Raw genomic sequence first — 25056 nt, forward strand, 5'->3', positions numbered from 1 at the left:
CAACCCAGTGCCACCAGTGCCATTCATCCCTGGAATTAAGAACCCAGTGTCACCAGTGCCATTGGCCCCAGAAGGAAGAAACCGGTATCACCAGTGCCATTTGTCCCTGGGAGGAACAGATCAGTATCACCAGTGCCATTGACCTCTGGAAGGAACAACCCAGTATCACCAGTGCCATTGAACCCTGCAAGGAAGAACCAGTATTGCCAGTGCTATTTGTCCCAGCAGCTGGGGATTTGAGCTGAGTGTGGGGTTTCAAGCAGACCAACCTCTGCTCATGTGGCTTATCCAGCTCAAGCACAAGGGCAGGAAGAAATGGATACACAACTGTTCATATCTCCCTCCTTGATATTGGAAATATTATTTATCTCTATTTGGAGTGAAACGAGTGAAAAGCCATGCTCATCTCAGCATTGTTCGGCCTGACCTCTGATGCCATTTGTCTATACTTTCTAGGTCATAGAACTGCAATATATTACATGCTTCCTAAGAAAAGAGAAGCATGGTATTATTTCGTGGGGTTTTTGGCCTAAGGTTGTACCTCTGATGCACAGCCTGCTCGGCGCAACGCGAATAAACAACGGCTGTTGAGGGGATGTTCCCTGACTCTGTTACAGTTGGCTCTTGCTGGTCCAGGGCTGATCCCGCTGCTGCCACCACCTTTCCCCATGTGCTCCCAGCTCCCATGCTGCCAGATTCCAAAGACCCGTTTACAAGACTTCAAGGAAACAAAATAAAATGTATCTATAACCTGAGAGTCTTTCCTGGAAAACAAATATTTGGGACATGTGCATGTGGTTTTCTTTGGGTGGGATGTTGTTCCTAAGTTCTTGAGGAGTTTTAATAGAATCATTGAATTGTTTTGGTTGGAAAGACCTTTAAAATCACCAAGTCCAACCATTAACCTGACACTGCCAAGTCCCACCGCTAAACCCTGTCCCATAGAACCTCATTTGAAACACCTCCAGGGATCACAGATCAACATTTAATTGCTTCGAATATTGTTTGTTGTTTCAACACACAGTGAATAGGGAAAAGCAAAATAATTCTGGGTAAAAAGTTGATCTTTTAAAGCTGTTTATAAAATACCAAACACTAACTGAAATAAACCCAAAGAAACAAAGCTCCAAACCAGAGTGAAATTGACGGAATTAGTGAATAATGGTCAGGGAGATGATGAAATTCATTTTAAATTACTCTGTGCTCCAAAATACCGAAAGTGAATATAATGAAGGATTAATGGAATTTGCTTTTGTCTTTCTGTAAAGAAGAAAAAAAGGCTGGTTAAATCAGTGCTGTGCTTGTTATGTGTATGAAGACACAAAGGTTATGAAAATACGGCACAACCTCCCCAATTCTGTGATTTAATTAAGATATGCCTCTGAGGAAAAGAAGCCAAAGGGATGCTCGCTGATACTGTAATGATGAACTTGTGGTCCATTTCTTGAAGGTGTGAAACAACAGTGATAATAAATGACTCCTTAATTGTATGAAATGTCAGGAGACGGGCAGTTGAAATCAATTTGGGGGAAAAAGGAATAATGGCATTTTTACCGAATCTGTGCGAATCCGAGTGAACCGTGTACCTGGGAGACTCCAATACTTGACCAAGCCACAATGGGACTGAACTCCTGAGGGTTTCCGACTGACCACAGACTGCAGACACAGGATTGTCCTGACAGCGTTGTTTTCTCTGAGTTGTTCCTGGAGGTGGAAGCGTCTCAACAGCCCTACCACTGACATCTGTCGAATATACAGAAATCAATGGCCATGTTTAAACCAAATCCTCGGGTAAGTCCATAATCCTCAGTCTGCCACTGGCCTTTCTTACCACGGAAGTGCTTTTACCACTTTGATTAATACGAAGTTTTTAATAGGAAAAACGTATGTGGTAAGGCAAATTTTTAGCTGTTCTAACTCTTTTCTCAGCTGAGAGACTTGCCACATTTTATAGGCTGCTCCAAAAGTTTCCTTAACTGCTTACTGTAATCCTTTGCTGCCATTACGTGGGAGTACAAGGAAAGCTCTTTTTAAAATGAAGATAAATTAATTGTTGTCCATTTAAAATATCAGATGTTCATTTAACTTCCCACTGGAGCACATCTTTGGGCTGCTATACTAGAAATAAAGCCTGGGCAGCCTGAGAAGGTTTGGGGCCGATTTGGGGTGTTGGTCCTTGGCTGAACTTGGGGCTCAGGCTTGCACACCAGTTCCCTGCGTCAAATGGGAATTGTCTATAATTAACAACCTCCCTGAGCCTTCTCCAGAACATCCCTGTGAATCAGGGAGCAGAGGGAAACACACATGGTTTGCAGTGTATTATTATTATTATTATTATTATTATTATTATTATTATTATTATTATTATTATTATTATTATTATTATTATTATTATTATTGTTTTCTGGCAAATATATGCTTTTTTCCAGTTAAAATAATCATTTTGTACTATCAATACCTTATTGCCAGTCTGAACTGCTGAGAGATAATCTAACAATAATGTGCTAATTAGTCTTACTGCTGCAGTATCTCAGATACAGGCTGAAGAGCTGGAAGATAATTAGTATTTAACCAATTAAGCTCATTGCAAGTTCATGAACACAGCTCTCAGATGCTTTTTTTCCCTGGCAAATTCAGAGTGAATGCAGAAATTTAACATCATTTTCAGAAATAAGTAGAAGAGCCAGTCAAACTTTTTTGGTTTTAATTTGAACAGAAACGAGAGGATCTCACCTTTCCCTCCCAAGTTCCCTCCAGCTTCTCATTAGACATCATTAGATTATAGTTGTTAGATTATGGCTCTGACCTCAGGTAACCCCATAGGTTTTTTTTCTACATATCCTCAATGTAAAAATGTAGGAATACCTGTCTGTGAGTTCTGATCAAGATCACTGTGATTTTCCATCCCTTTTTTCTTGCAGGCTGTGGCGCGTCCCAGCTGAGCAGATCCTGGAGCTGCTGTGGCACCTTGGGCTTGGTCCTCCATGGCACCTTGGGCTGGGTCCTCCATGGCAACACCGACAGGTGTTCACCTTTCGGGAAGAAGAAGGTGCTTAAACAATAACTTGTGAGTGTGTGAGAGGGGGAAAAAAGCCCTCATGGCTGAACAATCCCACCTGTTTCTGGAGGCAGAGTTCTTGTATGATGAGGTGAAAGTTTGTGTTGATTACTAATTGACATGCTAATTGCTACTAATTTTTTAGCACAATCTTCAAGCGAATGTTAACTTTCTTTTCTGGAGATCATTTCTCGCAGTTGATGCTGTGGCCGACTGCTGGGGTTGTCTACATGGTGGGGTTTCTGAGCTTTGAATGTGAAATGACAATTCAAACCAGAATGTGGGACCTCAGGTTTCTTCCGTCCCTTTTGGCTGAATTCTCAGATGGGTGAACAGGGGACAGGGCTCTTCTGGAGGTGGATGAGGATTGGCATGGGCTTCAGCAGCTGTGCTTGGGACACATTATGCCTCATATGCATCAAACACATATAGCTGATGGTCAGGTATGGTCCCAGGTGAATAATTCTTTATTCGCTTTTTGTGCATGAAGATTTTCTTTCCAAATCTCCCAACTCTTGATTTTTGTTATCAAAATTAAGGGGTTTACCTTAGAGCAGTTGGCTTGTAAATGACGATGGACATGCTACTTTAGTAAGGGCACTTGAAAGCCAGGTGGAAATGAGAGGTGCTTGTCCTGTGACCCCTTGGTGCCAACCGGAGCTGATGTGCCCAGGAACAACAGCTGAGAGCTGGGGGAGCAGTCTGGGTGAGGCTGAGAAATTGGAGGTGAATCTACAGCCAGCTCAGGCTGCTCGATCCATGGTCGCACACTTGGAAGTTCTCCATCTGACAGACTGCGAGGAGCCCCAAGGTAGGAGCTTTTTCTCCCCATGCCAGTTAATCACCTTGTTTCTGCAGAAACCGCGCTGCTTTTTCTTAGTGACACCAAACTGCTCTTTCATCTACTATTCCACTTGCTGTAAATTTCTTTGCTGCGTGTGAGCTGAGGGAAGAATACCAAGAGACTGCTCTAATTAAGACATGCCAGAGCAAAGTTAATTTTCAGGGTTTCTTTCAGATATGAACAGGAGCACGCTATAATTATTATGCAGTTAGGGTAATTGACTTTTATTTAATGTGGTACTTGCTTACAAACAGGCAGTCAAATGTACCGATGTTAGCACTGAAGGAATTGTTCATAAATACTATGGCTAATTCTTGAGATAAGTACTGTTGAGTATAGGAATGTTTGCGGTCCTGTTCTTTTGGCTGAGAGGAAAGCAGGTGGTGAATTCACTGTACCTTCTCCCCAGACAATGGCCAGGCTGTCAGTGACTTAGGAATTTGAAGAAACAAAGTATTCAGTATATTTTTCTATATTTTTTGGCCTACTGTATGTTTATATCTATTCTTATTTTATGTGGATGTTTTATTCATCCACATTTTTTACTCTTCATGATAGTTTTGCCCTTTGCTGTGCCCAGAGCCGGGCAGGATTCTCTCACCCTGCATGCAGCGTTACGGGGAAAACAGCAAAACCTTGTTTTGCAGTGTGGAGAGCAATGTAAATACATTGGCAGCGGAGATCATCCAACAGAAATATTTCATGTTCAGAATTTTTGGTTTTTCTTCAACCAGGTTTTATATGTTTAAAGACGGTTTAGAAATCGCACGTTTCCTTTAAGTTGTATTGATTTTGGAATATTCCATGGGCAGAGCTCCCAAAATAAGAGGCTGTCAGACACATTCACCACTTCTCAGTGTGATCACAGTGGGGATAAAAGAATGCTGAGGAGAGAAGATGGAAAATATATAGCATATATATGGATTTTCCATGGTCCTGACAGGGCTCTTATTATTATTTTATTTCCACGAATCTCACAGATGCTGGAGAAGCTGATCCTCTCACTGAGGTGGACTACTTAGCTGTTTAGGAGGAAATTTGCTCCTATTGGGAGGGATAAATGTGGAAATTCTTTTTGAGAGCTTGGCGGTTCCTGGGGAATGATGAACAACTGCAGTTCCTTGGAGATTTCACGTGATTCACGTGGTTCACATGATTCCCGGTCACGCTGTGGGCAGAGCTGTGCTGGCCAAGGACGGGCTGCCCGTCCTGCACAGGTACCACAGTACCACAGTACCACAGTACCACAGGTACCGGCAGCCTGCGGGACGGTGATGGAGAGAGACTGTCTGCACAGCCCAGACCCTGCTCGTGTCACCGGCAGCTGAAGAAACACATGTAAATTTGATTTAAAAACAAAACAAAACCAAACAAGACCCCATGACAAATCAGTGCAGCTTTTGGAGCTGGCGGTGTCCCCCAACCTGCACGATGAGGAGCCCTGAAATCCTCCCGCAAGGGCAGTTCCCCCCCGAGTGGGTCTGTAATTCCTGCTGTGTTTGGGGTTCACAAGCCACATCTAGATGAAGCGTTATCGCGCTGTAGAAGTCAGGCTGCAGCAGAGCGGGGGTTTGGTTCTGAGCACAGGAGGGCTGGAGCAGCCCTGGCACACACGTGGCACGCGAGCGTTCCTGTCTCATCAGCCACAGGCAGCCCAGGCTTTGCATTTTGTAGGCAAGCAAAAGAACCCTGACAAGCTATTTGTAAACAAAGAATACTATATATATAGATTATTTTTACTTATAAATGCTATTCTAGCTTTTGTTCACATATACTTTCTGAGTGACCTGTATTAACTTTTCCTACAACACTAAATAATTAATCCACACTGAGAAAGCTGGAGTTACACACCGCAAGCTTCAAGCATCAGTGCAATCTGAACTGAACCCTCTAATATTTATCTTGTATTTATTTCTGCCTTTGGCATTCAAGTAATGCAGCAGATAATTCAGAAGAATATATGATCAAATGCAGCTTTTGAGCAAGGAGGGCAGGCAGTGATAACAACCCCTCTGCTGGAATAACCTTTCATGATTCCTTTCCCAGGCTGTTGTCTGCCTTTTCCTTTAACTCTACTTTTAATTTGTCTCTGAGCTATAAAAAAATACCAACCTTATCTGCTTTACACTTGTACAGAAATCCTCATCTTCAGAGTGTTGTAGAAACATTAATAATTCCATTCTTGCTACACGTCTTACTGGGTGAAGCGAGACAAAATAACTGGCCCCTGCAAAAGCACAGCCCGTCATCTTCACAGTGTGGTCACTGCTGGACTGGGTTAAAATCCGACATTTCCAGCTGCTTTAGGGAGAAAGGCGCTGTTGGGGAAAATAAGAGAAAGTATTTGTGAAGGGGTTGTTTCAGTCTGGAGCTCCTGGTGGTTCAGGTGAGTCAGGTCCCCCTGTAAGAGGAAATTGGATTCTGTTGCACTTCAGCTTCAAAATTAAAAACTCGGGGCTCCAAGTGTTTATCCCTGTGTTTATCAGGCGGCTGCAGGCTGGGCGAGGGTCGCACCCCATGACCAGAGTCGAGCAGAAACAGATCAAAGGGTTTATGTGGGCTTTTTGGGGTTTTGCAATGTGTCAGCTGAAGCAAAATCTGAACTTTATTTAAAGAATGAGAAAACAGCGAGTTGAAGAGTGGATCAAGAGTGTGAAATTAGAAGCCCTCTGTGTTTTCTTTTTGGTGACACAAGTCCTGTGTCACCCGTGGTATCACCCCAGAAGCCTCACCTGTGGCCACAGCTCCCCATCAGGAGGATGCAGCACTTCCCAAGCGCTGGTGCAGAAAAGGGATGTCACAGCAATTGTATTTCTGACACGGCTTTCTGTAACGCGCCGATACCAAACACAGATCCTCTGTCAAAATCAAATCCTCGTCAGGTTTGTATGTAATCTTCCCCGTGACCTCTCTGTCCCATTTGCCGGGATGTCACTGGCACATGGTGGCAGGTGGCTGTCGCTGTGTGAGTGACACATGCTCCGTCACCTGCGAGCCCTTGGTGGCGGGAGCATCGCTCTTGTCACCCTCCCGTGTGTCACAGCATTGGGATTTGATGTGTCATCCTAATATAGCACAGCACGGAGATGTGTCAACGGGATTTGTTAAAGTGTCAGGTAGGAAGAGGAGAGCGATGGTGCCCAGAGCAAGGTATGTAAAGAGCACAAGAAATACATATACGTTTTTATCTATGAATCTCTAACTGAAGTAAGAGTAGAACTGAAGATGTCTTTTTTCTAACACAAAAAGGCATATCCACTTCCTGCGAACATATCTTTCTGTGCCTCCTTTCTTGGCTGTTCCTAGCTTTTTTCATGGTGTTGATTCAGGGAATCGCATCCACTCGTGGTACCTTAAACTTGGTTTAAAATGGAACCAGGTGGTGAAGCAGAGCCTGTGTGTTCCAGAGCAGTATGGAATGCCACCAATAACCACTTCCAAGTACTGTCTTGAGGGCTTGATCCTCTGACCACCTGAAGGACACTCATCTTTTTTAGGAGGAAATAAAATCACAGTGCTAAAACATACTGCACGTTGGAGCTGTTGAAACCCCTGCGGGTGAAGTTCATGTCAGCAGTTCCTCACCTGCTATTTCCGAGGGTGTGCGAGCTGGCTATAAAAATCATCTATATGATGAAGCTTTAAAATCTCAGTCCAAACAAATTTCTTGGCTGTGCAAATTAGATGTAAAGAGGAATTATATCATAGACGTGCCAAGAGTGATTGAAAGTGCCTGTTTCCAAGAGCGATTTAATCAACTTAATTTGACCACGCAGGAACACTATGGTGATCTGGTGCGGTACGTCGAGCTGTTAGAGCTGCTAGCACGCAATATAGAAACGTAAAGTGCTGCTATCTGTCATTGACAGATGGTTCATTTTGTAGAATACCGTCAGGAAGTGCATTAAAAAGTAAAAGTAAAAGAATTCCAGCAAGTTTCTGAAGGGACTATGGGGTTGAGTTGCGGAGACCGCGAATCTGCGTAGGGTGATCCAAATGACAGCTGGTAATTCATGTTCTCTCTAATTGCAGAGCTGGAAATGAGTCGTATCTGCCTTACTTGTGACTCTTCCTTTTTCTGTGTGTTGCTAACATTATTATTTACACCGCTCTGCTGGATTTAAATCATTCTTCGTGTGCACGAGTGAACAATTCCTCTGGTGGAGAGAAAGCGAAAGGGAAGTGCTGAGCTCTTCGGTGTCTTCGTGTCAAGGCCGTAAGAACAACAGCACAGCGGGGCAGTATCCTGTATCTGCTAGGAGAGCTACCAAACTTACTGTTGGAACTCCGGCCTTTCTGAGTCTGGACGATGTTTGTATTCACTCACCTCTTGACGAGCATCAGGTCCCAGCCAGATGTCTGGAAGGCAATTTGTTTCTGTGATCGTGTAAACGTGTGAATTAAGAGGTTTGGTACAGACCTAATAATGTGAGGCACCTTATCCCAGGCGTGCTGGCCTCCCGTTGAACATTTATTGTTAGTGATGTTGGGAAGACTTGTCAGAAACAGCAAGAGGGGAATACCAACATTTTAATAGGAAGGATGTGGAGAGGTTTTCTGGTCAAAGCTCTTGGGAGTTAAACTGTGATGAAGAAGTAGCAGAAACAACTACTTCATCTTATGGTGAAAGAGATCTTCATTGTCCAGTTTCTTTCTTTTTTCCTTTTCCATACAAAAGCTGGTTTGTTCTACTACCAGAGCTAAGAAAATGACTATTTATGAGCTCTGCAGAGGCTGAAAGGAAGAGATGAGCCTCAAAAAAGTCATTTTACCAAAGCAGTTGGTGACATAAAAACAAAATAAAGAAAAGAAAGAGAGGAAATTAGCGTGTAGCTGCAGCTAATGGGCCTTACAATATCCTGAGCTCTCCTGCTGGGGCCAGGAGATGCTTGCGGAGGGTGGATGAGCTATTAATATTTGCACTGAGCTTTAATTCTTACCGTTGTAGTGAAAAGGAAATGCTGGTGGTGTTCCAAGCTTTCCCCTCGCTAACAGAGCTGGTAGGGAAAGCCAGAGCTGAAGTACCTGATATTGAGGCAAATGTTCTGTTAATTTTCTTAAGATTCAGTTATGGTGCCTGATCACCTCTAGAAACCTTTTTCTTCTATATTTCACACAGATGCAAATAATTTCCATCAAGTGTGTTGTCAAATCTCAGTGCTAGCAGGAGGAAAATTGGACAGAAATATTTAAATCCTCTCAATTATAGTGGAATTGTGAAAAAGAAACTTAAAACTAAGTGTGCCCTGGGACCGTGTGCTTCACGGAGCTCTGTGGGGTTGATCGGTCACTGCACAGTGACGGACAAATCACCTTTTCATCATCTGATTCATTCTAGGGAATGAATTATCAGATAAATTGCTACAGCCATCTCACCAGATAAAGTTGTTTTGAAATGCATGCAAGGGGTCATTCAAGCCTGTATCCTTAGTTTTACGAGTGGGAAAGCCTTCAAAACAAAAAGATGTTCCAAATTTTTAGCCAAGTCCTCCGGCTGCCCTGTATGCTCCTGCTTTTCTCCGAATCCGGGATTTCACCGGTCATTCCGTTTTTCCATTTAAAAGTAATTTTTTACAACTCAGTGCTGCAAAACTTCAGTTTCGTGGTCACATAGTGAATGCAAACTTGGCAAAATGTGAGTTAAAGAGAACAATAAGCTGCCAGGGACTTGATCCAGGCGAAGCAAAGACGTTGGGACAACGTTAGCGGCTCCCTGAGCCTGCAGAAATCCCGCGGCAGAACGCGATTGGGTGCAAGGAGAGGAACCAACGCTGGGTAAGGGTGGGCGGCTGTAAAAACACAGAACACACAAAAGATGTTCCATTCTTAGGCTTTTTTTCCCTACTTGCAATAGTAAAAAAAAAAAAAAAGCCTCATGAGTTGAGATTCTGATTAAAGCCGAGGACACCTGCTTCTGGTAATGATGGAATTAGGCAAATGATCCTTTTATTGCTTTGTTCTCAAGTCTTTATATAATTCTCATATTTTCTTGTCATTGTGGTATCTGAAAACCTTCCATTTAAAGAGTGTGACTGATTTCTCTTGTAGATTTGTTTCTTTCCTTCTTTTCAGAGGGAGGCATAGAAGCAGTAATTGCCTTGGTTTGATTTTTCTAGGTTTTATTATCACTTCAGTGTTTAAATAAGACCTAATTACTAACTGAGTATTTATTAGGGAAAAAAGATAATTAAAAGACCTCGCCAAGCTCAGAGGCAGAGAGAGGTTGTTTTGTGATATGGTATGAAGTTATCCCTATAGAAGTTTCTTGCCGGATGGGCACAGTAATTGGAAAGGGTGGAAGGATGGGCAGGGCATCCTTGGAAAGGTCTGTGATACTGGGAAATGGCAACAGAATGCTGGAACCTGCTGGAACTGTGCGAAGAGTGAAGATCCAGGGTGGTCATAGTGACAAAGGTTGGGTCAAACTCTTTACCCTTGGCCTCTGTTTTCTCCGAAGGGATAATTCTTCTGCTCCTGAAGGGCCAGCAGGTCTGTGCACCGCAGCCCTGGGTTTGTGTCCGCAAGTCAGATATCACACCAGTTCATCATATCGCTCTCTTTAATGTGGATTCGGAGGTAATTCATAGAGCACTATGGCCAAGTCCTGCGGTCCGCTGAGCAGAAGCTGAGTGTGCTGCGTGGTGACAAACTGTGTCCCATGGCTGTGGGACAGACCGACTGCTGCCTGCTGGAGACGAGGAGAGGCTCGGTTTGCTCTGCTTGGTGCTCACAAATGTGAAGTTTAATTTCTGTGGTATAACCACGTCTTTCTGCCGTGCAACCCTCTTAACACAGCCTGTCAAACTGGTTTTGCTCCCAGTTGTATCATCTCCGTACACCTGCAGAGATGATGCTGGTGAGCCAGCCCAGTGTGTCCTGTCCTCACACAGACCTTGTCCTCGGGGAAATTGTGTGAGGGAACACCCAAAAATGTGTTGGGGAGGACAAAACTTTAAATCCTGACTCTCCATTAACCTTATCAGCTGGGGAATGTGTTTTGCCACAATAAACTTCTCTTTTGCACTAGTTAGTTTATATTAAGATATAGATTGGGATTTTTTTACATCACTTTTGCAGTCACTGGTGTTTTCCCATTGACTCATCCTGTTTACCTCCTCCTATTTCCAGATCTCCAGGTATAGCAAGAGTTTTCCATGTGAGAATTATTCCAACTTGCTCTACGGGCTTTAATTTCGTCAGTGGAAATCAGCCCTGGGCCAGCGCGATGGGCTGCGGGGGCAGAGCAAGGCCATTCAATCCTCCCACGGAGCGGGAGGCAGGAAGGAAAAGGAGCCTCAGACAATCTCGTCTCCTCAAAAGGTGGGGAAAAAAATTTCTATAGCAAATTGCTTTTAGTCTCGAGAACATTTCAGTATATCAAGAGCTTCAGCACTGCGAGCTTCTGCAATTGTCACAGATATTTACAACCTGTGAGCAAGGAAACCGTTGCAGATGGAAGGTGGGGAAATGCACAGGTGCATAAATGTATTGAACGCACATCTGAGCGACTGCAGGGGCAACGGCAAAGCACGGTCCCCTGAAAGAAAAGGGGAAAAGTAGTCAGGAAGAAACATGGGTAGCGTTAGCCTCTCATGATGGATGCAGTGACAGTGTCTTTCTAACACAATTGCTTTTTATTTCACTTGGAGAGACATTAGCTTGGCTGCCAATAGAAAAAATGAGGTTTTTAGGAAAAAAAAAATTATGAAGACACTGTGATTAATCTCGAGGCAAAACTCAGACTTTTCTGAAGAAGTCTCTGTTAGGCAAAATCCTAATTTTATCTTTTCCCCTCTTCTCCACTTTTCCCTAGGGTCACAGGCAGAAATTCCAGGCATTAAACAACACCAGCCCCTGGGTTTTCCAGCTCTGGGAGCAAACAAGGCTGCCCAGGGTGGATTAACTTCTGTTCACTTCTGCAGGAGTCACTGTGAGCGTGAACTCCATTTAAGTAACACTGTCGGAGACTTAATTTATTATCTAATTGATAAGAAATACAGCATAGGAAGCCAAGAGAATGAAAGCAACTTCTACAGGAAATATTTTACTAAGAGGAAGCTACATGAGAATGTACCAGGGGCAGAAAATTGAGTTACAAGTTAAAAAGGTAAAATGTAGTTCTTCATACATAACAAAATTCTACTTGGTTTTTTTTTGGTCTTGTTTTTAATGAAATGCAGGAGGGGCTAGCATTGCTTATTTGTACATGGGAAAAAAACAGGTGAGTGATTTAAACAGGGCTGGAAAGGGAGAATAACAAGGGAGGTGGAAGCTAAAGGGGAAGGGAAAAGGGCTGGGGGAATTAGGGAATGAAGAAAGGTGTGGGGAGATGGAGAGTGGTTGGGAAGAGGGAGCGGGAGGCGGTGGCTCCGAGCTGGGGGTGTGGGGAGACACGAGGAGCTGACGGGTACCTGTGCTGGGCTCCGGGGGACGTCACCCGCCCCAGGAGCTGTCGCAGCCGCACTCGTGTCTCTGCAAAAGGTGTTTCTGCTGCTAGGGAGGTTGTTTCCGCTCCATTCCGCATCTTTTTAGGAGTTCGAGATCATCTAATAGATGCTGCTCTATGGCAGTGTTACTGCTGAGTGCATGATGATTTCTCACTTCTGTACGTGCTTTGTAAATGTAATAAATCAATTGCGAGATGAATTTCTGCTTCTTGCATGCTGTGAGCGGGGAGACGTTTGATTTACCAGCTGCTCTTTCACTATTTGTCCTTTGCCATTGTTACCGCTGGGAATAGCACCACGTCCCCTCCCCGCCCCACTTCAAGAGGCAAAAGTCGCAGCAAAATCTACTCTAATTTAAAGTGGGTAGAACAAGACGACATGATTTAAACTATCAAATATTCCATGCTTTTACAGTTTTGCCCATGTAAACTGTAAAGAGGGCGGTGATTTCCCTGTGAAACCCACCGGCCAGCACATTGGACCGTCCTCCAGTCTTCCTCTCTCCTCCAGCTCAGGTCGGAGTGCGGAGCCAGGTAAGGGCCAACTGCTGACCATCCATTCAAACGAACCAGAGATGAAATAAACACAGGGTAAACTTGAAATGTTTTCTACCCTGTGGGTTTTTCAGCCTTCTTTAAAACAAAGACACCACCTTCAGTTTCAAGGCTAGTTCCCCAAACTAGCCCCAGATACAACTTTGCTCTATTCTATATCCAGTGCTATAAAATATGGAAGATAGTAATGTTTCTAATTAAGTTTTTGAAGCCAAGCCTCTCTCTCAGGGATGAGAGAATACAAATCACTTGGTGATTATTTCAACCAATCGGTTTGAGAAATGCAGATCAAAAGGTTGATTCTCAAAATATTTCTAATAATACACTGAACAGGCAGCAGGCTCTAACTCATACAGCAGAATGAAATCCTTGCTAAATCATTGCATCATAAAGAAAATTACTTTTTTAATTTAGTATTTCTCTTTTGGCTGTTTCTATAGAGACATGCTAATTTAGGGGCTTAATTTATTACCTGGAAGAATATTACACCAGATACAAGTTTCTCCCCAAATCACTTCCAAGCGAAACGAAAGGCTCATGTAAGCGAAGCATGTGAGCAAAAGCACAAATTGCCTCCTTCATTATGGCATAATGGGAAATCACATAATGGCACACGCTCCTCGGGCGGCAGAGGAGTGGATAACGATGCTCTTTGCTGCTGGTTCGGTCACTGAAATACTCTGAACTCAGCATGAAAAAGCTGCAGCCTTTTTACCAGAGATGTGGGATGGCAATGTGGCAAAAATAGTGGGTTTTGCTTGAGATTATGTTAGTCCTACCTAACAGCTGACCCAGCACGTGCTGAAAATTGATAGCAACAACTAATCATTTTGCTACAAATCCGCCCCTGGAGCCTCATTAGCTTTTCGATAACTGGCAAAAAAATCTTCATGTATTTTCTCTGTACTTTACCCAGTGTGAGGGAGCTCAGGTCCACAAACAGTGAAGAGGAACCATCTGTGTCCTCAGCAGAGACAAATGCCTCTTTCCATCCCTCATCTCAACAGGCTGCTGCAGGACCAAAACTAGTGTGGTGGCTTCGGGAAGTGTCTTCTGTGACCTCAAACCACCATTTAGCTCTTGTCAGAAATATTTTACAGAAACCATCTCAAATAGGTGACAACTCGATCAAATTGATTAGCTTTAGTTTGAGTGACCTGGTTTACACCACGTTATTTTGTTCTGTGAATCAGTCTACGTTAGAAGTGATCGTATATTACCAAATATAACATAGCGGCTGCTCTTGGGGTGCAGGTGGGCGGTCACCAGTCTGGTGTGGTGACAATGTCCCCAACTGGCATATCCCATCTGTGGTTTGTTGAGTGTTGCTGCACTGCTGGTTTGGTTTGGATTGTCCCCTGCTTGCTTTGGTTTCTGTTGTTCGGTTTTGATCAGTGTTTCGGTTTTGGTTCTGAATTAAAGGTGGAGCAGTAGCTTGGAACAACTGAGTGAATTTCTGACAATTTGTGTATGTGCAAAGTTATGTTTGCTTGGTGTGGGTTTTTTGGTTTTGTTGTTGGTGAGGGTTTTTTGTTGTTGTTTGGGTTTTTTGGGTGGGGTTGTGGGTTTTTTGTGGTGTTTTGTTTCTAATAAACTTGACAAAATCCACTTACATGTTTTGCCAACCTGGTTTCTGGCCCTACCAGGACAAAACAAAAAGGAAAATGCTGTGTTTCCCAGGATGTGGACGTTACTCCTTCCTGAAACTGGGAGATCACAAGGTGATAAACACATCTTCAAAGAGAATGTAGATTTTAGTGCTGAGCACTTCTCTTGTCCCTCCAAAACCCACATCAACCCGTTCTTATCAAGAGCGTAGCTACTCCGTGTGTACATTAACTATAGACCGAGCGTTCTTGAGGTCCGGCCCAGCGAGGAGCAGACTTAATTGACCAGGCAAGCACAGGGGAGCGTGATTGATTGTCCATAGTGTGAGGATACAGGGCAGTGGCTGGAGAAGCAACGCGACCCTTGCCTGAGAAAGGATCGCTCCATCTCTACGAGACTGAGATGAAAAAGCAGCAGTTAACCAGCATCAAATACAAGTTCAGCATACAGATTTTGTAATCCCCATGTATTAAATATTTGTTATGATGTCCATGAGTGCATCCAGCAAAAGATGAAAGGAAAAAGTTGTGATGATTTACCAGTGATAGCATATAGACTCCAGTGAGGTTTCCATTCCAATGAATAATTCTTTTCAGTGGAAGCAGGAGCGGTCCCGTGCAACATTGAAGTCATTGGATCGAACACTGCACACTAGGGGCTTACATGGCGGGTTGCAAACGGGTTTTCTTGTTCTTGCAAATGTAATAAGGTAGAAGCTTAATGAGTCTATGGTTCTGTCCGATAAGAAAGTTACTGGTGGGTGGAGGAAAGAAAGGAGTGAATGAGTGACTAAAAGAAATAGGGCAATAAAAGTAATATATGTACATGAAAAAGAGGGAGCATGATAGGATGACTGGTCAAATGGTGGAAAGCACAGAAATGAAACTGGAGAAAGACGAATCATGTGACAGGATGAGGAACATTTTAGGGAAAGAAGAGGATTTGAAAAAATCTCAGCCTAACATGTAGGACATGTGGTGAGAAGAGAGATCTTGGGTGATCTGGAGGTAGAGGAGCAATGGTGGAGCGGTGGATGTGGTTGATGGTGAGGTCCATGGTGCCCCAGGGAAAGCACCGCCGTGGTGTCCTGCTGCCCCACCTTGCTCTGACTGCTTCTTGCTAAACCTCTCGGTCCTTCCAAACCTGCTTTTGGGGTTTGTTTCCGACACAGCCTCTGGAATCCAAAAGGGTCACAGGTTTGGGTTCGGTGCCAAAAGCTGGGCACAGTGGTTGTTGCTGGGATTTCCACTCCAGAGGGTGGATATCCATCTCCTGCACAGAGCACCAGTGGGTGCAGAGACTCCTGATGAGTCCCACTTCACACAAAGGGAGTGGTTTTCTTCACCAAAGCTTGAATTAGCTGCTTCCTGATATTGCTGTTGCCATTGTCTGTATTTCAGTAGGCTCATTAACACACATCAAAAAGACCTGAAGATGTTTTTACTTCATTTTCTGCTATAATTTCTACTGTATTTCTAGATCAAGGGTAATTTTATTCTTCCTGATGGATTGTATGTCAGTAGTATTGAGGAGGAAATGTGCTTGGGCTGCTGTAAAAGAGTTTCCAACACTGAACCTATGAACCCAATATTTTTTCTGTCATGACAAAATAATTAAAGCTGCTGTATTTTATTAGAATGGACTAAAAAAAAATCCCACTGATAAAGTTTTTATATCCCCTTAATTGGTCGTAAAATCACACTTCGATTTATTTTGATTTTTTTTGTTGGTATCATAATAATGATCTTTTCTTTGGAAGTAATCATGTATTGACCACTGATGTGCATTGACTGCAAGTATCTTGAGAAACATACAGTTTTATTAAAAATGGGGAAAGTCAGTGCAGCCAGCTCGGTGGCAGCTTTGCTATGTGCAGCCGGCTCCTGCAGGAGAAGATGGCAGATCTTGGTTTAGGACTGGGAAAACAGAACTTTTCATGTATTTTTCAGAACTATTATTTTTGCAAACAACGCGAAGTGGTGCTTTGCAGGAAGGCGGTGTTCAATGTCCTGAAAATAGCCCTTAGTGTGTTTTTGCAAGCTTTTTTTTGCATGTTTTGGTTGATGTGGTTGAAGATGAGCTGCAGCTCTCCAGGGAGGCTCCTGTGTGGCCGTGGTCACCCTGTTATTAATAATTCTGCAGAGACGCGTGTGGCTGCAGGGAGTCGCCTCCCTGGAGCTGTTTTCCTGCGCTGCAGTTTGCTTGGCAGCTCTGCCATCCTTTGCTGAACGTGCTCCGCTATATTCATATTCCAACTATTAAACCATTAAAGTCTACCGGCGAGTTAATTACATTAGAGGTTACTTTTCAAACCCGGCAGTGCTGCTCTCCTGGGGAGCCGCCTCTCCAAGGCGCCATTCCTCAGCATCCTTCTCACTAAACAGAGCGCAAAGAGGATCCAGTGTTTGCAGCACTTCTTTAAATTGATGTCTCTGAGAGCAGCTCTGCTGCCAGGTACTTGAAAAAAGCCACAGAGATGCTGAAGAGAAAATCTGAATAACCAATTTTAGTTGATGCTCAGGCTCCGGCTCTATGGAGTCCTTAAGCGCACATTGCATCTCGCCAACTTCGACATGATTTTTCTCAGGTGGCTGGCAGCCGTGAGCGCTGTGTCAGCACGGCAGCGGTGCTGTGCTTCCAAATGGATGCATCCAAAGGGATAGAAGAGCTGAGATCCCTCCTGTTATTTCCTTTGTGTGGATCTGCAGCCCAGTTTCATCCGCCTGCCTCTGCCTGGCAGAGCGCGCAAGCGTGGGGGTGAACTGAAGAGCTGCTGCCTCTGGGTCTTCCCAGCACCCAGTCTGGATTGAACTGCTAAAAAGAAAAACACAAACAAGAAACCTACCAAAAACCAACCAACCAAAACCAAACCAAACCAACCAATCCACCAAAACCAACCAACCAAACAAAAGCCAAACATCTTTTGAGGTTTTCTTTTCTTCCAATAACACAACTGGCCAGTGAAGCTGCTCTGGCTGTTCTTGCTGAATAGAGGAATGAAAACTACCCAGTCTAATTCCAGACAATTAATAAAGCTCTTCATTTATTGCATAAGCCACAGTTAGCCCATGCGGGTCACCGATACCATCATTACTGAGTTTCAGGATCTGAGGAGATTTCAAAAGGATTAAATATTTATATGGGTAATTAGAATATCCAGTTATTCATTAAACAGAGTGAATATACTGAAGGGACCCAAAATGACTTTGTTTCAGAGCAAAAACGCGCCACTGAAGGCTGAAATTTTTGCAGTGATCTGTGGCAAGTTTGTCCATGGTGAGGTTTTGTTCCACAGAACACACAGAGCTGGGAGGCGGTCGGAGCAGAGCAGCACGTGGAGCAGCCCCAGGCTGCGGAGAGCTCTGCATTCACAACCAGGAATGCATTTATTGCTTGTTCTGCTCCTACAAAATAAGGAGATACGGTCGGTTTGATTGGTGCTACGTCCTGGTGTGTTACAGTCTGCTATAGAAAAGGGGCAATTATCCACAAAAAGCCTGAGAGCAAACCTTGTCATAAAACCCAAGCAAAGCTTTTGTACAGATACCAACAAGGACTCTTATGTGGATATGATAGTCCGTGAAGTGCCCACTAGAAAAGGGAAAATTCATCAAATATCCGCTTGTATTTAAATTAACAGGCAAACCTTTTTACCTAATTGATTAATTATGAAGTGTTAGGCTGCATTGGGTAAATTAATTATGGAGAACGACAGACAGAAGAAAGTGAAATATTGTTGCAGTTGCAGCAGTATTAATTGTACTCCATCTGTCTTTGGAAATGAAAGTGAAATGGGAGAGACTGGATCTCCTGGAACAAAACTGAGAGCTCAAAAGGTTGGTTCTTAATGTCAGAGACAATCAGTAAAATTGTGAAGGTTCCTTGAAGTTCAGAAAACGTGCCACTGCTAGTAAGCGGTAAAAACAGATTTGAAGTAAATGAAAATGGTAGAACCAGGATTTGGTGGGATGGTGGGGGGTGAGGGAAGTCTCCCGGAGGGGACGGTCACCACCCTTTGGGCTCCAGGCTGGCAAGCAGGTGCCTTTCCCTTGGGTCTCAGAAAGCTCATATTCAAAATGGGAGTGAAACTGAAATTGGTGGCTGGCTTAGACACCATTAGACTTCACATTTATGCTTAATTCAAAAAATGCAAGTCCAAAAGCCTTTTTATCTCACTAAGGGGCATAGTTCTGAAGCTCACTGAGATAACTTGGTGCCAGCTTTGTTAAATTGTCACTGTTGACTAAAATGTAAAAACAACAAGGAAAAAAGATTTATTGGCTGTATAATGCCTTAATCAGATAGCCTCATTAACTGAGATTATCCTGTTTCTTCCTAATTGCTTCCATTCCTTTAAACGGTGTGTCTTTAGAGACTGAAATTTTATTTAATCTGAGAACAGAGGGGCAAAACCCTGGCTGTAATGAAACTGTGTTTAATCGTCTCTTTTATCACGATGGCACCAGGAGTAGATGGAGTTTGCTGTATGGATGGAGCTTGTGGCAAAAAGGAGATTGCAACTTGTTCACAATCGTTTTGGTTGGTGCCAGAGGCCTCGTTGATTTTGGGTCCCTGTGCTGGTTTTCCACGGCTGATGAGCCCCATGGGTGAGCCACGTTCTTCACCTTGGAAAATCCGCCGTGGAAAATTAACCTGATTATGGAGATTTACAAGAACAGATCCCTAGAAGTTTTCCTTTTCCTTTCCCCAGATCTTGGATAGCACCCGTACTCTCCACTCATTTTTGTATGCTGAACACTCTCTGACAGTGAAAATCCCAGATCCTGCTGTTGGTATTTAACCCTGTACCAGAGGAAAAGGGCCTGGGACTGAAGGGAATGGATGTGGGACAAAGACCTTTTCTCTCTTATAGATTAAAGGAGAAAAGTTAAAATTTTAAAATAATTGTATGGATTTTTATTGGCTTTAGTATATATCTAGCAGAGAGATGCTTAGCAAAATATCTTAAACCTGTGTTCCAGGTTTCCATTTTGCTGATGTGTTCACATAGATTGAATACAATCTTTCCCAAGTAGCATAGCGAGGGAATCTAGACAATCAAAAAGAAGCAAAACAAAAAAAGGTTTGGGGTTTATATTACATATATCTGGGATATGTTTGCCTGATTAAATACAAATGGGAACCTGAATTCCCCTTAGTGTAGGATCTGGTGCTCTGCCCTTCACCTGGCTGTTACCAGGGGGTACTTTGACCTAAATATTTGCATTCAAAAGAGGAAGTATCAGTTGTGGAAATGTTCATTATCTCCAAGAAGAACATCAGAGGAGATTATAGGCGAACTTGCTACGCTGTATTTCCAGTTTCTGTGGTTACAGAAGATAATGTTTGAAAGAAAGAGAGGGGAAAATAGGAAAACTCTCCAGGATTCATAAGAGAAAAAAAAACTCTTAACCAACCCTGCTGGTTGCATTCATAATTCTCTATTGGACATAGATGCATGTTGGTTAAAGGCAAGGAGTTATGATATAAACAGATGTGCAATATAACTCATAGTGCGGTCAAATTGCTGTAAAATTCTCCTGTAGAAAGCAGAAGGCAGACAATTTACTTGTAATTTAGATCAGAGCAAAGGTTCCCTTAAAATCAGAATTCTTCTAAACATCGCAATGCATTTCATTTCTACAGAGTGCTGCTGTGTTTAACATGTCCACACTAAGCAGTTTTCTTGGGCTATGTGTGTGCACGTGCAGGTTTGGTGGCCTTTTTTAACGTGGTTGTGCTCAATAACACAGCAAATAGCAGAGCTCAAAGGTGAGTGAAAAGCCCGGTCTGCAATTTCTCTCTGCAGAGGCTGAACAAGGGGGTTTCATTTCATACATCATTTACAACATGCGCGGTGGTTCTACACAGTCTGCACACATCCCCCAGACAGACTGGAGAGCACAGCAAATAGATTTGTTTTCAAGATCGCTGTTGTCATCATTTTACATCTCTGGCACCAATTTTATTTTACTCTGTCTTGCCAAATTGCCCAGAGCAGCATTTAGCACCTGGATGTAGAATTCAGCTGATTTAATTTCTAAAGTCAATCTTGTAGTTGCATCTTCTCCCATCGCATGTGCACGTACTGCCGGGCAGCCCTGGAGGGCCAGGGGGAATGGTGCGTCCGTCTGTCCACAGCCACTTCTCTCCCACCTTGTAGGTGCACAACAAAGCTCTTTCTTCCTAATTAATGTGCCTTCCCTCCTGTTTTGGCCTCACCATCTCCTCCCCTTCCTTGGAGGGATGCTTGTTCCTGCCTTCTTCTCCTTTTTACATTGGATGCTGTGAGGTAGTGACGCCATTAGCAGTTTAATGGGGTTTATTTTACTGAGTTTGGAGGCAGAGAGAAAACTGGAGAAGATTCCTGGGTTTCCTTGTGATGAAGATTTCTCCAAAAACTGTTCGTTCTTCTAAAACCCCACTTGAGATTTGCTTGGCAGCTGCGTCTCTGTAGTGAGTGTTCAGCAAAGTCTGTCTTTAAACACCTAAAATAGGCACTGTCATATTTTGCTACTGTTAATCTGCGTGTTGGAACAACAAAACTTAAAGCTTATCTACATTTGGGGCTTCAGTTGGGGAGATTTCAATGATTAAAAGTGTACAATGCTTGACAATCCATCTCAACCTTTGACTTCCAAAATGAGTCTGGATGCTTAAAAGAAGGGTTTGTCTCAAGATTTTCTCATGACAGCGGCAAGAGAATCATAGAATCATTTAAGATGAGAACAGACCTTCAGGATCATCAAGTCCAACCAAGAAATAAGCAGAAAGCAGCATCTCTTGGTGTCTCAGACCCGCTTTCGCTCAGTGGAGACTGAAGGAAAAACACTGCAGTTGTTTTCTATAATTTTAATTATTTTTGTGGTTTCAATAATTTTAAAGTGTAAAGTATTCCCAACCTGTTTGCCGGCACAGCCTTGTGCTTTTCCCCTGGCTCATGGTTGGCTTCTTCCTTGCTCCCATGAGTGTCTTTGGTTTAGTCATTCTTGTTATTGAGGAGATCAGAGTGTCAGTTCCCAGATGAAACAGCATTATTATTATTATTATTATTATTATTATTATTATTATTATTATTATTATTATTATTATTATTATTATTATTAACAACATCAACTCTGACTCTATTCAATGCATCTGACTCTATTCAGTGCACAGATACTGTGCACCCTCAAATTATACACTATTTAATAAGCTGGCCAGTTTTCAGCATTCCCTTAATCAGATTTAATTGAACTTTAGCTTTAGTCATTTAAGACTTCATCATTACTTTCAGGGCATGTTGAAGTGGGTAGTAATTATATCTATATAGTGTAATATAAGAATCCTGATGGGTTTTTAAGACACTTTCCCAGTTTCTCTGCTTTAATTAAAGAATTACTTTACACTATCAAAGAGGCTGTTAGCTTTGAACGGTGATTTAGTCTTTTGACCCTTCTTCATGCAAACAATAAATTATTTGGAAAGCAAACATTTGCAGGTAAGCAAGGAAGTGAAGCAGGTTACCTCGCTCTTCAGAAATGGAGCAGAAATCAAAGGAATTGTGAACTGATTGCAGGGAAATTATCTGCCTGATTGCTTTTCAGTGGCTTGGAATTGCAATACAACTGGGAATATGGCAAAGATTAATGGTTTTACAATGTTAATGTTCTTGTAAAGGTAGAGAGGTCCTTGGATAGACAGACTCATTCATGTTCTTATCTGAGGAGAGCTTCGGTGAAAGGTGATTTTCCTATTTTCCTATCTTCATGTGATTATTCAAGTTAATCTGAAGCCCAATTGATTTGCAGATGGACCAAAGTAACAGTGGATAGAAATCAGCAAGGAAAGCCGTGCCTGGAGTTTGTTAAAACAAGCTGTAAGGTCTCAGACATCTCACAGCAAATTTAGATGGGGTTTGGAACAACTTCGAGCAGGAGAACAGAGGAAATGAATCAAAACATTTCAGTATCTCGGTGTTTCCATGGTCTTTCAACCCTGGCAGCACTCAACAGATGGCATTAATAGCAGGATGACGATGCTGCTATTGTAGACTAGCAAACCCAGACTTACTTATTCAGTTCATAGGCTGTTAATCTTCCCAAAAATAAGCAGAATTTGCATTAAAGTGACATTTGCAGCCTATGTAAGAAAACATATTCATTGCCAAAGTTTAGCGGAAGGTTTCCTATTGAATGAATGGATTTTCATCTCTAATTAAATGCAGAATTTTAAGAATAGATCTACACTGATTCTAATGCTAGAATAAGAGTTTTAAAATAATATATTTTGTGGGAAACTACAGCAGGTCTGTGGAATCCTTGACAGAGAGTATGGGAATAGAGATCAACCCTGAAGATATAAGGTTTACCCTTGAGAAGGATGGGAGTAAAGGAGTATCCGGAGATACTGAGTTGTACCCGTGAGAGAGAAGAGAGTAGAAGACTAACACGGATGACAGCAAAATTAGCCAGTGAGATGTTAGTGCTGTAACTCGTAACCAATAGTGAAAAGACACATGAACTGGTAGAATATTGCACTTGTAGCAATAAATGGCATCTATCTACTATTTTCATCCTGGAAGAAATTAGTCCAGGTAGTTTGTCCTTCTCAATCAAGACAATATTTTCAACAAAATCCTATACTTGTATTTAATACCAAATCAGAGTATAGAAGTAGCAGAAGCACTAAAAGTTGTGAAAATATTTGTTAAGTGTTGTCAAAACTTTGAAATAGACATTACTCATCCATCTTGAGCTGTAGGATCCGGAGGATCAGTGAGTAGCAGACAGTGCATTAGCTGCAAAGATGTGTTTGGGTTTTAAATCTTCTTTTTCTTCAGAAAACCAAACAAAAAATCCTGCACTTTCAGATTTGTATCCCCTTTTTGTATCTTGGGGATCAATGAATCCCTCAGAAGTGGAAGAATTTGTCCAATGTAGTTGTCTCCCTTCATTGATAAAGCTACTCCGGAGAAAATTCAACAAGCACAGGAGTTTTTCAAAGCTTTCTTACAAAAAGAGGTGGCTGTGTGTCTTTATTGGGGAGATTATCTGTAGGATGAGATGTATTTTGTTTATTTTCCATCTGGATTAGAAACGTAGATGTTGAAGTGTTTGGATCCACTGAAGTTTAACAAACACAAGAGCTGTGGAGAATATTGAGTGAAGGATGTGCAGAGTTTTAGTAGTTTACTTCATCTTTCCATTTTATTGGCTTGACAAGAAGGACTTGTTTTCCTTTATTTCCTTGTCTCCTGCTCTAGTCTGCACAAACAACTGGTAGAAACCTTACCTGCCTTCAGGCTCTTGTCACTCCTGAAGTGTTACTGCTTGTCAGAATGATTTTAGGGTTTTTAGCTTCATTAGTTCTTAAAACCATTCCATGATATCTGGGCTTTGGGAGAAATTATGAAATGCACATATGGATCTCCTGCTGGGATGAATGACACACGCTAGGAATATTTCAGGAAACTGAAGAAAATGGGGTTTTTATTTCTTGCTTTAATCTATACAAATTAATAATGACGTTTTCATTGGGAAACTGGTGTTTTGTTGACCTAAGTGATAAAACATACAAGACGAAAAAACCCTTCTGGTTTTGTATTGAATATCTTCACTATGGCTCTAACTGCTCTCTCTAGTTCTATATTTAATCTCAGCTTTTGCAATTGTTCTTCAAGAGATGAGCTATGGTGACTACTGAATTTTGAAGCTGTCTCTACCACAGAGAACTCTGTGTCCAGCTGAATGTCTAGTGAACAGTAGACACCAATATTGTCATTAAACCATCCTTATATTAATTATTTTAAAGTATGTGATCGATAGACTAAGAACACAACTCATTATCAGTTTTTCATGGATAACACAACTGCCTCATCACTGAAAAAGTCCCAGTCTCCTTTGGCTCCATCACATCTCAAAAAGCAGAATGGAGCTGTGAGTTTCTGGTGACCAATGACAATATTTCCTGTTAACCATATCTAAAATTAGCAGCCCCCAAAATTTTAGGATTAGCTTCCATAAGGTCATAGAACTGTTGAAGGGGGAATCCTAATAATCGTATTGCCGAGAGTCTGGAAAACAACGTGATACAGAACCTGCTAACGTGTTTGTATGGGCGACCCCTGGACTATTTAAATAGGTGTTTATCAGCAAAGAGAGCCAGAAAAAAGGAATTCTGCAGCTTTTCTGGTCGTGCTCATCTACAATAAGTGTGCAATGGCATGAAAAACTGGTGCTGTAATGCAAAGTATCAGGAAAACTAGAGAAAATGGGCTTTCTTGGGCATTTTCACCCGTTCGTACGGTGGCTGTTCGATGTATAATTTACAGGTACTGCTCTCTCATTGATTTGTTAGGAGCAAAGTTCTAATCGCGAAGAACCCACAGTTCCTGTCCGCTGAAAAGAAAATTAATCAAGTAAAATCTTCATTGCTTAAGTGAGTAACAGCTTTTCTTAATATCTGAAACAATGAACAATACAGGTTTTGAACTGTTTTAGTCTTTTAAATTAATAACTTCGTGTCTGCTTAAAAAGATAACACTGTCCTGAATAAAGCATGACT

Source organism: Patagioenas fasciata, chromosome 8 (genome assembly GCF_037038585.1).
Source record: "Patagioenas fasciata isolate bPatFas1 chromosome 8, bPatFas1.hap1, whole genome shotgun sequence".
Taxonomy (NCBI): Eukaryota; Metazoa; Chordata; class Aves; order Columbiformes; family Columbidae; genus Patagioenas; species Patagioenas fasciata.